This window comes from Neomonachus schauinslandi, chromosome 11, assembly GCF_002201575.2.
Source record: "Neomonachus schauinslandi chromosome 11, ASM220157v2, whole genome shotgun sequence".
In the NCBI taxonomy this organism is placed as follows: Eukaryota; Metazoa; Chordata; class Mammalia; order Carnivora; family Phocidae; genus Neomonachus; species Neomonachus schauinslandi.
Window position 1 is genome coordinate 1,716,670 of NC_058413.1, and position 12,402 is coordinate 1,729,071.

Here is a 12,402-nt window from a genome sequence, read left to right on the forward strand (position 1 = left end):
CGCGGGGGCACGTGCCTCCCTCCCTCCCTCTGCTCGCGCCTCCAAGCTGCTGGCCATTTTTCCTGGGGCAGGAGGGCCAGAGGGGCCAGAGGATCTCCTAGCTGGGCGCCTGGAGCAACCTCGAGCTTCCCTGTTCTCCTGTTCCTGACTAGGTCTCCCCTGGACCATAGGGCTGGAGATCCCACCCAGACCCTGCACCCCAGGTTGTGGGGAACGTGCAGGAGGCTGTGCACAGAGGACCCCCTCTGCTCCCTGAGCTGGGGAAATGGAATGCTGACCCTCCTTCGGCACACAAGGGGCTCACCTCTGCCTCCGGGGCAGGAAGTCACTCAGAATCGGAGGTGAGGCCAGGCCTGGTTGGGGCTGGAGAGCTGACCTCATCCCCCCACCACAAAGGCCCACAGGGCTGCCCTGGGGTCATGGGGTGACCCACGTGGGGTGCAGGGCTGATGCCCGAGGGCCCCGGGCTGGGAAGAGCTCTCCCCTGGCCTCAGCTCAGCACCAGGCTGACTCGCTGCGCGTCTCCGAGGCCGCCCAGCTGGGGGCGGAAAGAGAGGGAGGCTGTCCTATTGCACCTGCTCCCTGGGGCTGGACGGAGAGACATCCGGGAGCCGAGTCTGGGACCGCCTGAAGAGACGGGCCCACAAACAGGTCTCGCCTCGGCCCAGGGTGGCAGGAGAACGGAGCCCGCCCCTCGGCCTCAGGGGCGTGGGGAGGGTAGACGCAGCAGGCCCGGGAGCCCTGTTATTCTCTGCAGCCCATAATTATGTAATCGGCTCATTAAACGCCTCGTTAGCTGTCAGGCTCTCCCTCCAGACGGTGAGCTCCCAGGGGCAGGCAGCCTGCCAGTCGGCCTGGCCGTGCCCAGCACATGCCTGATGCGGGGCACTCGGAAGCCATTGATGGCCGTCGCTGAGTGTCTGCCTTCCTCGGTTGGCCATCTGTAAAATGGGGACACAGGCTCCACCTCTGGATGTAGCCAGGGAGCACGGAGCAGCCCCCAACCCGTAGAAGCTTCTGGATGAACGCTGCGGTGGAGGGAGGAAGACAGACCAGACAACAGGCACCCAGAGGTGTGGGGCAGCACAGGTTTGGAACCAAGCTCCTGACCGCAGGCAAGGGGAACTGGGGTCCATAACTGGGGGTGTTCGGGATGCTGTGTGTGATGGCTGGAACTGTGGCATGCCGGCCCTGGGTGAGGGGGAGACGCCCAGGGAAGGGAGGAGAGGAGACGCCTGGGTTGGAACAGGGCAGGGCAACACTGCACTGAGGGGAGACCGAAAACCAAACCAGAACAGAACCGAACAGAACAAAACACCGAGAAGACAGACAAGGAGACTGGACCCAGTGGTCACAGGAGCCACGAGGAAAACAGGTTCAAGGAAGAACGTTGTCCTGTTGTCCACCGGCCCGCACGGTTCCTGCTGAGGTGCGCCGCTTCCCGCTGCACAGAGTACTGTTTTCTCCAGATTTTCCTTTTTAATGTTCATTTTCTTCAGCTTGTCGTGGATGTGCCTGAGCATGATCTGATCCTACTTGGCTTGCGCTGAACTTCTCGAATCGGTTGTGTTTTTCATCTGTTTGGGAGATTTCTAGTCAGTATTTCTTCAGTGTTTCACTTCTCATTCTCCCACTCCTCCCCTTCTGAGACCCACTAGTCTCCCGCCCCCACCCCACCCCCCCGGTCTGACCCTGACTCTGTTCTGCGTTCAATTGTCTTTCTCACTCTGCCTCACACTGAGTAACTTCTACTGACCGATCTCCGGGTTCACAGACTCTTTCTGTTTCGTCCCCGTTCCGATACTCATCTCGTCCAGTAATTCTCGCTTATCTCTAATACATCTCTACTAGAGATTGTATTTTTCAGCTCTAATCATCTGTTGAGATGTTTTTAACATCTGCGACCTGTCTGCCGAATCTCCTATCTTTTCATTCATTGTGACTGTGTTTTTCTTTATCTCCACGGGTGGTTGTGGTTATTGTACTTCCTTTAAAGTCTTTGTCTGACAATTCCGACATCCCCTCCCTCAGAGTGGGCCTTGGCTCATCATCTTTTCCCTTGAAAGGAAAACACACGTTCCTGGCCCTCGCGTACACCGTGTAATTTTGGACTGCGCCCTGGGCTCCGCGAACGTTCTGTTGTGCAGACTGTGGGTGTGTGGCATTTCTCTGGGGAGTGCCGATGCATTTGTTTTAGCTACTAGCTCGACTGGGCTCCAACTGCAGACTCACGTGCGCAAAGAGGTGGCTCACATCTCCATCCGGGCTGCCTTCAGTCTGCCCCATGCCAGCAACTTGGGCAGAGCATATACAGAGAATCTGGGATGCCCCCTCCTCTGCCTCTCTTGGGGATTCCCATCTTAGTCTCCAATGACCTCAATTGCCCCAGGCTCCTCCTAGCACCTCCAGCCAGAAAGATGGCAGGGTTTCTATGGGGATTTTAGATGCTTACACCGTACTATGACTACCCTACTTTTGCCAACTCTCTAGAGCCCTTGGGGAGTTGTTGGTTTCTTTGTTGTCCAGGGTTTAAGGGTGTTATCTGCAGAAGGGCTGATTTGTCAGAAGCACCCCATACAGAAAGCATCCTCCATACTTGGAACCAACATGAGTTTCAGGATAGGGGTGAGGGTGGGGTTGGCAGCAGCAGATGCTCCTGAGGGGTCACATCCAAAAAAGAAAAGAAGTGTCTATTGAAGTCCACTACAGGAATGCCCTCAGTTGATGAGGAGGGTCATCTCAGAGGGTGATGTGAAGCAGGCTGGGATAGAGGGTGGCAGGGCAAGCCGTCGATATTCTCTCATGTTAAGGAAGTTTCTTTTTATTCCGAGCCTGTGAAACACATTTTATAACTGGGAGTGCATGTTAGATTTTATTAAATATGTTTTTGGCACCTATCAATATCATCATATGGTTTTTCTTCTTTTGGCTTATTAACATGATGATATTAATGGATTTCTTCACGTTGAGTCATCCTTGCATTCTTGGAAGTAAACTCTGCTTGGTCATGGTATATTATTACTTTAATTCAGTACACTGCTGGATTTAATTTGCTAATTCTTTTCTTTATAATTTGTGCATCTATCCTCACATGTGAACTTGGTCTGGGGTTTTTCCTCGTTCTGTGCTATCATGATCAGGCCTTGGGATCAGGGTTGTATGGACACAGAAAATGAATTGGAATTGTGTCCATATTCTATGCTTGAAACATTGTGCAGAAGAATGATCTTGAGCGTTAAAAAAAACAAAAATGAAAACAAAACACTTGCCTGTAAAACTCTCTGGGCCCTGTGCCTTTTTCTAAGGTAGGATTTTAGGACTTTCAGTCCACAACCTGTTTACCTACATGTTCAGATTTTTTAGGTCCTCTTGAGACAATTTCCAGATAGGTGTTCACTTAAACAAGACCTTTAAATTCCATTTAGTCAACAAATATCTTTCAACCCGTATTATGTTCCCTACTCTAAAAGCAGGATATATAACAATCTGAATCAGCACATAGAATTTCTATGATGATGGACATTCAATAAATTTCAGTGTCTCTGCTCTCCTCCCTCATTCCCCACTAGGACAGTCTCGAGCGACCACACAGGTAGATATTTGTTTTCCCGCAGCTGCCACGTACCCATCTACATATCCATCTGTACATGTATCCATCTATACCTCTGCCTACCCCTCCATCCACCCCTGCACACATCCACCTGCCCACACATTCCAACCATCTATACATACATACACATGTGTATGTACGTATACACATACATACATCCACCCATCCACCCTTTCATCCATCTGTCCGTTCATGGACCACACAGTGAGTCTTTACTCTATACCAGGTACTGGGCGAGGCATTGGGGTCCATGGCTGGGAGATATAAGCCAAGTGCTTAAGTGCTGGAAAACCAAATAAAGGGTCAAAGTGGTCCCAGCCGTCTGCAGCTATGAATGGAGTAGAACAAGATCGGATGCTGTACTGGGTTCTGGGAAACCAGGGACCCAAAGTGGCAGATCTGAGTGACTAATTCCAGGGGCTGCCACCCCCAAGGTCCAAGCAGGGCTGGTCTGCCATAGGGCCTGCCGGAGCAGGGAGTCAGTTGTTGTTTATTGGGGGCTGCCTGGAGAGGAAGAGGATCGGGGCCCCAGGCGAGGAGCCCCAGGTGGTCGCTCCCCACACCTGCATCAGGAAGGACTTGGAAAAGGTAGCCCTTGTGTCCTCAGTCATCTGTCTTTGAGCTGACACAGCAGCTTCCTCCTTCACTCTGATGGTCTGATCGTTCTGATGGCAGGAATGGAGGCTTCCTCATCTCCATGGCTCCAGGGCCTCATTGGCTGGGTAAATGATGAAGGAAGGAAGGACGGATGGCAGGCAGGCAGCGAGCTCTCATGCTGGGGCTGTGGAGGGTGGAGCTTGGCTGCACCCAGGTCCAGGGGGTGGGAGACCACTGGCAGCCTCAGCCCGCCCCCCACCTGCCAGGACACCTCAGCACCACGAGAGGCCTGGAAAACCTGTCTTCCCCAGAGCTGCCAGCTGGCGGGGAGACCCTAGCTGGGAGCACCCCAGGCCCCGGGGTGCAAGGAAGGTGGGGGTGGGAGTCCCTGTCCTTGCTCCTCCCCCTCCCTGGCTCTGCTGAGAACCGAATTGCCTTATCAGAAAGTCCCTTGAGTGACTGGTTAACCAAATAGCTAGAATTCCTGCTCCAGAGGCACATCTGTTCCTGATCGAGGGGAGGCCAGGGATGACAAGGAGGGGAGAGGGAAGCAGAGGTAGGGGCCAGACCTTCCAAAATGATGCTCTGGCCAGGCGAGGGGGTGGGGGCCGCCAGCTTCGCAGGAGCAACACGGGACTGTGTCCAGGGCCTACAGCAGGATGGGCCCCTGCGCCTACCCCCCAGCCCCACATTGGGGAGCTGGGGCCTGCCCTCTGGGGTTGGGGGAGGGGTGAAACGCTCTGTTTCACCAGGGCTCTGTTTCTGCCGCACCAGGGCACACGTGCAGGGACTTCCCAGCTGACGCGCTTCCCCACCCCGCTCTGTCCCCTCCACCCCTCACCTGCCTGCTAACCCTCTGGCTTCAGCTCGACCCACGCTTGGACCCTCTTTCTAGAATGCACATCAGAGAGGGCTCCCTCTCCCCTCGAAAATCCTCCTCTGCTGCCCACAGCTCTCTCAAGGTCAAGTTCAGCTTCTTGGCTCAGCGCTCAGGGCCCTTGCATCCGCGGCTGCCATGGGCCTTTACGTCCCTCTCCATGCATCCACCTCTGGGCCTTGCTCACGCAGAACCGCAGGTCATTCCAAAGCTGCCCATGCTCTTCCCTCCACCTACAATGCCCTCCCAGCCCTCCTCATCCTGCTAGCGCCTACGCACCATCCAGATGCGGTCTGGCCATCTTCCTCAGGTGTGGGCTTTGCTGGGGCAGCTTTGCCTCGCCCCCACTAGCGAATCTGTGGATGTGCCCCCATACGTTGGAGCCCTGGCCCCCGAGACTCCCTCTTCTTAGGCTCTGGCTCTGCAGTACTCAGCCTGGGGCATAGGCCAGTGCAGGGGTGCAGAAAGGAGCCAAGACAGAAAGGAGAGGTGACGGGAAGACGAGCAGGGGGAAGGCAAGGGGAGGGGACTGGTGAGGCTGCAGGGCACGCAGGGGTCCCCAGAGGGCCACGACTGGCCTGAGAATGGTCTGAATGGGACAGGGGCCTAGTCCCTCCTCCTGGCCACGGCACCTCGCCGTCCTGCCTGGCCCCACCCCGGGGCTCCAGCGTGTGCCTGGCCCCGCTGAGCCCTGGGAGGAGGAGCCCTGCATTGCTCTCCCCCAGTCTGGGCTGGGATCACAGGCTCTACACCTGCCACCCCACCTACATGAGTGCGGGGGCGCCAGCTCCCAGGGCAAAGAAGGTGCCCACCCCTCATGGGCTCCACGGCGGCGCTGGGCCAGGGGATGTGGGCCTTGGGCATTAGGACAGGAAGGAGTGGGGAGGAAGGTAGGGAGGCGGGTGATGGCCCAGGGACCCGGTGTCTGTGTGAAGGGGTGGGAGCCGGGGGCTGGGGGCAGATGCGGGTCGGGAAATGTTGGATGCATCCAGGCTCCTCCCCTGTCCAGGGCCGTGTGGAAGCCCCTCCAACCAGACAGACAGGCACCCCGAAACTCCTGGCCCCAGGATGCTCCAGTCACCAGCACCCCGACCCAGCCTTGTGGCCTCCTCCTGCGTCCCCCTCATCAGGCCCCCACACCCCTTCCACCGCTCAGTGCTGAGGGCACGGCCTGGGGGAGAAGGCCGGGCTGGCGGGCCAGGAATGTTTTGCGGCCAGTGTAAACAGATCGTTTCTGTCTGCCTGGGTGGGGGGGTGGGGTGGGGGGGAGGGAGTTGTCTTGAGCTTTGTTATGTTCTGAAAAAAAAGGCAAAAAATTTGGGTCACAAACCACAAACTGTTTTGCTTTCGGCATAACTGGCATAAACAGGCATTTTCTCTTTGGTTTCAGGCCGGCTGAGGCCTGGGCTGGCCGGGGCTGGGAGCAGGGAGAGAGGCTGGGGGCTGCGCTAGGAGGCCTGAGGCTGCTGCCCCCCAGGGCCAGAGGCACTGGGCAGGTAGAGGCTGGGGGGGTGGCGCTGTGCAGCCTGTTCTGTGGCCCCCTGACCTGGCTACACCTGGGAGGGAGCCCCAGCTGTGTGCCAAGCCCGGGCAGGGAGGAGCAGGGGCTCTGGGGGGCCGCAGCCAGCAGGGCGGGCGGACACAGGTTGCTAGCGATGAGGCCCAGGGGCCAGAGCCAGGCGGGCGGCGCAAGGCAAGGAGGCCTCTAGGAAGGAGAGGGAGAGCAGCTGGGTGAGGGGCCCCCAAAGGCGGGTGTGCTGGAGCCCTTCAGGGCACCCTCCAGGGCCCTCCTGGCCAGCTCTGCGCTGAGGCTGCACAGGGCAGGAGGGCTTGGGGGGACCCCGCCGCAGGCAGCGACGACAGCACCCCTGTGTCTTCCCGGCTCATCCGGCGGCAGGTGGCGGTCGCCGTGCGGAGCAATGGAGGGTGTGCTGGAGGGGGGCTGTCACCAGGGTAAAAGCAGATGCCCAGGGCCCAGGAGGGAGCAGACAGCAGGTGTGAAGTTGGGGTGGGAGGCTCAGCAAATGACCGGAGAACTGTGGGGTGCCGGGTGCTGAAGGCCCAGAGGAAGCCTGGTCTGGGGTTTGCACTCTACCCAGTGGCCCATGGGAGCGATGGAGGGTCCTAAGGGGAGAGTGGCATGCGGCAGGCTGGCAGGGCATATGGAAGGGCAGCCATAGGGGAGACGAGCAGGCGGCAGCCGTGTCCAGGGGCTGGTGGAGCTGTGGGCCTTGACCACCGGCTGAATTGTTGCGGGGGAGGGCAGGGCACCCTGGAGCGGGCGAGGGGTGGCCATGCGCACACTGGGTCAGAGGTCTGCAGGACGTCAAGGGAGCTGGGCAGACCACGGCAGATACCACTTTGCAGCTCCGTGAGAATGCGGGACGGAGACCCAAGTGGGTGTCGGTAGCCCAGAAAGTTAGTCCGCGTCTCCACCTCAGCACACAGCCCCTCTCCTTCCCACCACTCACAGTCAGCCTTCAGTGTCACCCTCTGCATCCAGGGTGGTGAGGGGACATGCAGGCCCCTATCGCCCTCGGGGCGGGCTTCCCCAAGGGGAGTCCGAGTCTGCAGAGTTTACTGCAGTGATGGGCAGGTGTCTGCAGGAAAGCGGCCCGCGCAGAGGAAGCCCATGCCAAGGCCCTGAGGCAGAAGCATGCTCATGAGTTCACCCAGACCCAGGAGTCCTCATGGGGACTTCGCAGAAGTGGGCCTGCTCTGCTGTTTTCAAAGACCACCGGGGCTCCGTGTGGTCGGAGCGGAGACCAGCAAGAACCATCGGAGGGAGGTGCCCGGGTGCGGCCTGGGGTGGTGGGACCGCGGACCCAAGGCTCCTCCAGGATGGGCATGCCACCTGCTCTCTGCTCCACAGTGGTCTCAGCACCTGGAACAGGAACTGGGGCAGAGCAGGTGTCTCCTCGTGTAACTTTCCTAAGTGACCACGAGCTGGGCTGCTGGAAGGACGGAATCCTTTCTCTCCCGATTCTGCAGGCCGGAATCCAAAGTCGGCTCTCCGGACTGAAACGCAGGTGTCCCAGGGCCGAGCCCCCCACCAGCCTCCAGGGGGGCTCCCTCCTGCCTCCCCCAGCCCCGGGGCTCCACCGGCCCCTCCCCCCGCGGGCCCGCCCCCTCTCTCCTGTCACAGGGACACCTGTGTTTGGACTGAGGCCCACCCTAATCCGGGAGGAGCTCATCCTTCACTGAACCCTGCAGAGACCCTTTTTCCAAACAAGGTCGCATTCACAGGCTCCAGAGGCTGGGATGGGGACATGGGGTGTTTTGGGGGAGCACCGTTCAGCCCAGCCCTGTAGGAATCCCTAAATGTTTGTTGATTGAGTGACAATGGCCCCCATTCCCACCCTGGCCTCATCTCTCCCACGGACCCCTCCCCCCCCAGCCTCCCCAGAGGGAGGCCCCTCTCCACCCCTCCCTCCAGGAGAACCCCACGCCCCACCTCCTTCAGGCCTGCACTCCAAAATGACTCTCTCCATGAGACCCATCTGCTTCAAAAAGCACCCCAACATTTCCCTCCATGACACTGAGCCTGGGGTGCTCATCCACACATGTGAACAAACGAATGAATGAGTGAGGCCTCAGGAATGAGCTGAGAGTTTACAGAGCAGAGAGAGGGGAGAAAAGCCAAGCTGGGCATCCGGCTGCCCAAGCAGCTGGGGCAAGGGCAGCCTCGGCACTGGGGTGGAACGGGGTCAGGGAGCTGCCAGGAGCTCAGGAGGGGCAGCAGGGGTCTTGGGGAAAGCCAGCACAGGCAGGGGTGCGGGTGGGCTGGGCTGCAGTGAGGGAGAGGAGGTTGTGAGCGAGGACCTTGGGTGTAGCTGGTGGGGGCAGCTGGGGAGGGCATGGCTCGCCCAGAGCTGGGAGGAAGAGGACCCTGAGCCCAGGGCCCCAAGGGTCCCACGAGGGGAGCCAGGCAGGGCTCAGTGGATCTTCGGGGGCGGGTGGTGCATCGGGCTGGTGGGAGACAGGCTCAGACCTGGTCTCCAGGGTAGGGAGACCGGGGCAGGGTGCTTCACTCTGGGGTGTGCCAGCACTGCTGGGCCAGGCCCTCTGCCCCACCTGGGCCCCAGCCCTCACCGCTGTCAGCCTCAGACTGCCCCAAGATGGGCACAGTGTCCCTATCCACCTGGCTCTTGCCCTCACCCTTGGAGGCTGGTCCTACCTCCTCCAGGCAGCCCCCCAGCCCTCTGCTTGGAATTCTCAGAGCAGTGAGTGTGGACAGCCTGTGAACACCACCCGAGCCCTTGGAGGACTTGTTGTGAGCCTTTTGCGGCCCAGCACCAGGCCAGGAAATACTCGAAAATACTAGAAACAGAAAGAAGGACGGGGTTCAGGGTGGGAGGCCTTCCCCCAACCCAGACAGAGCCCTGAGTCTGCTCGCTGAAAGCTGCCTGGCCCCACCGCCCCTCTACCCACCACGCTGTACCTGCAGACCCAGGGCTTGGGGGGCGGGGCGGGGAGGTGTCCAGCTCGGGCCTCAAGCGTCACCGATGCCAACCTCACCACCTTCTTACAAGCCCGGGGACCCTAAAGCTCGGCGGCCAGAGCAGTGGGGGAAGGGGGTGCAGGGCTGAGGAGGAGGGGGTTTCTGCTGCAGCCTCCATCTTGGGGGGAGGCTGAGCAAGTCTGTGCGTGCCACTGGGCCGTCAGGCGACATGAATCCCCATCTCTAGCAACAGCTAGTTTCCAGAACATTTTAGAACCTGGTGGGCACCCCGCACCCTCCCCCAGGCTGGGAGAGGTCCCTGGGATTGGCAGTGGCTCCTGGAAACCAGACCCCCGGGGCCCCTCCTGCCACAGAACACCCCATCTTTGAGGATTTGGTGGCTAAGATTGTCCCAGAGCCCCTGGCCCCAAGCAGGTGGCCACGGTCGCTGCTGAGAGTGTGCAGGCTTTCAGGCTGTTCTCACTGGCCATGCGTGCTGTGAGGCAGCAGAGGGGTGCCCGCACCCCCAGGCGCCCCCTCCCTCCTTGACCCCGTAGGCGCGTGAAAGAGCAGAGGACTCAGAACAAGATAAATTTGAATGCTTTATTGGGATTGCGAGCGATAAATGTTAAAGACAAAACCCAAGCAATGAATTTTGCCAGAAATATGAGCATGTTAAAGGGGTCGAGTTGAGGCCCGCACGGCCACTGCCAGATGGACCGCGACAGTGGGTGAGGTGACGTTGGGTGCTCGGCACATGGGGGGTCTTCAGGCGATGGCGGGGGGGACCCAAGAGGGGGTCCCGCTGAAGACAGTTGAGGGGGGAGAAAAGATGGACGGCCACAGCCGGGGCTCGGGAGGTCAGACGGGGGCCCGGGTCGGGATGGCTGGGGACCCTGGGGGAGCTGTTTGCTGGGGGACACAGAGGAGCGTCGGCAGACGGCCCTGGAGCACCCACCCCATGAGAGGCAGTAACACTGGGTGGGATGGGTGTCTGGCAGGATGGGCAGGCAATTTGGGGTGCCTCCGAGTCTTTTTGGATCTCAGGCCAATCTGTCTGGGTCCCAATTACAACAATTTGGCTCTTTTCAGCTCTGTCCAATGTTCCAAATGGCCCATTCCCCGGACGCCTGCCGAAGGACCCTCTGTGCTGCTGGTGGGCTGACACGTACCGCCCCCAGGGTCGTGCCAGCCCCGTTGCTGGGGCCCAGAAGCCTTGGGCCTCTAGAATGCTAGTCGGGCTGTCGTGCAGGGGGGCTGCACTGGGGGCAAAAGCGGGGGTGAGGTAAACCTCCCAGCCGCCCGGATCCCTGCCACAGCCCTAGGCGCCGAGATGGTGGCTGGTTCGGTACCGCCAGACCCATGGGCCTCGGGGCCGGAGCAACCCCAGCCGATGGACCACTCTTGCAGCTCTGCTTGCTCTGCGGGGCCTACACCCTCCTGACCTCCCCTACTCCCCGGCCTCACCCTGCCTGGGCCCCAGGACGCCCCGCGGAGCTCTGAGCCTCCTGGGGGCAAGACAGGGTGCTGAGAAGGCGGGTAAGGTGTCACCGAGGGGTGAGGGGAGGGCTCCCCAAGTGCACGGAAGGCGGCCACCTGCTCCAGCCCGATAGAACCCCTCTACTCACACACCTGCAGCCCCTTCCCCCCCAGCCGGCCTGGGCCAGCCGGGGGCCCTTTCCTGATGGCCTCCGAGCACCTTCCGGACACCGAGGAGATGCCTCCCCACCCCCTCCTCCGCCCCTCAGGACCTCCGGCGACCAGCCACTGTCCCCGAAGGCCAGGCCGGGCAGCGGCCCACTCCTTTCCCTCTGGCTTCTCCGTGGGGTGCAGTGGCCAGTGCCCCACGGAGGCCCCACTCTCGACTCAACCCAAGCGACAGGGACAGATAAAAACAAAAACCGAATCGGGGCGATAAATGGCGGAGAGCAGGACGTGCGGCGTGGCCGCGGTGGTGGTGGTGGTGGTTCCGTACATTGCTTTGTCACTGCTCCCCTGTTACGTGGGACGGGGGTAAGTTTAATTTGATCTGAGAGCGCGTAAAAAGCTAAGGAGGGATCAAAAAAAAAAAAAAAAAAAGGAAAAAAGCCCCAGGAGAAACCAATTAAAGGGGGGAATAGATCAATTGGCGTAAATTTGGGCTCCTAATTGGATCTGTAATTCTGCACTTGTGACTCCTGACTCTTCTCCTCCAAAGCTCGCGGGACCACTTCCTACTCCAGAGCATCCCCCCACCCAGCCCCCACCGCCCCCCACCCGCCCCTCCAACCGCCAGACTTCCCACACTCCCCACCATCGTTGCTGGCCCCCTGGGGGGCCCCCCATTGCTGAGAGGCCCCTAGGAGGCCAGCAAGGATGGTCCCTAGGTGTGCTGGGGGTCCCAGATGTTTCTCAAAGAGCACACCTAGGGGGTCAGGCTCCGCGGTAGGGCACGTCTGGGTCTCTGCTCGGCTACAGCCACCTCCAGTCTGGCCAAACCCGGTCCTCGCTCCACACGATGGTGCAGGGCACAGATGCTGGTGGGGCCTGGGGGCATCGGGCTCACACCACGGGGGCCGTGGGGAGCGCCCTCTCCCACCCGAGGAGCGCATCCCAGGGGTCAGGAGGGGAGCACGGGGCATGAAAACCTCACCAACGAACAGCTTAGAGAAGGGTCTGAGATAGAATGCTGTCTGAGCCGCACCATGCTGGGTTCACCCATCTGTGTGCGTGCGTGCGTGCGTGCATGGGTGTGAGGGTGTGCGTGTGCATGACAGTGTGCGTGTGTGGGAGGGTGTGCGTGTGAGGGTGTGTGTGCAGCAGGGTGTGTGTGTGAAAGTGTGCGTGTGCATGTGTGAGCGTGCGTGTGCATACGTGCACAAGGGTGTGCGTGTGTGC

The 12,402-nt window shown here is 60.0% G+C and overlaps 1 long non-coding RNA gene across 1 annotated transcript; it reads right to left on the reverse strand.

The window, feature by feature from the left end:
* Positions 1-916: 916 nt before the first annotated feature.
* On the reverse strand, positions 917-5,623 carry LOC110576082. The gene is made up of 3 exons (XR_002480052.1): positions 5,364-5,623; positions 1,345-1,577; positions 917-941 (listed from the first exon to the last, which is right to left on the reverse strand). It is a non-coding gene; the product is annotated as an uncharacterized LOC110576082 (long non-coding RNA).
* Positions 5,624-12,402: the final 6,779 nt, after the last annotated feature.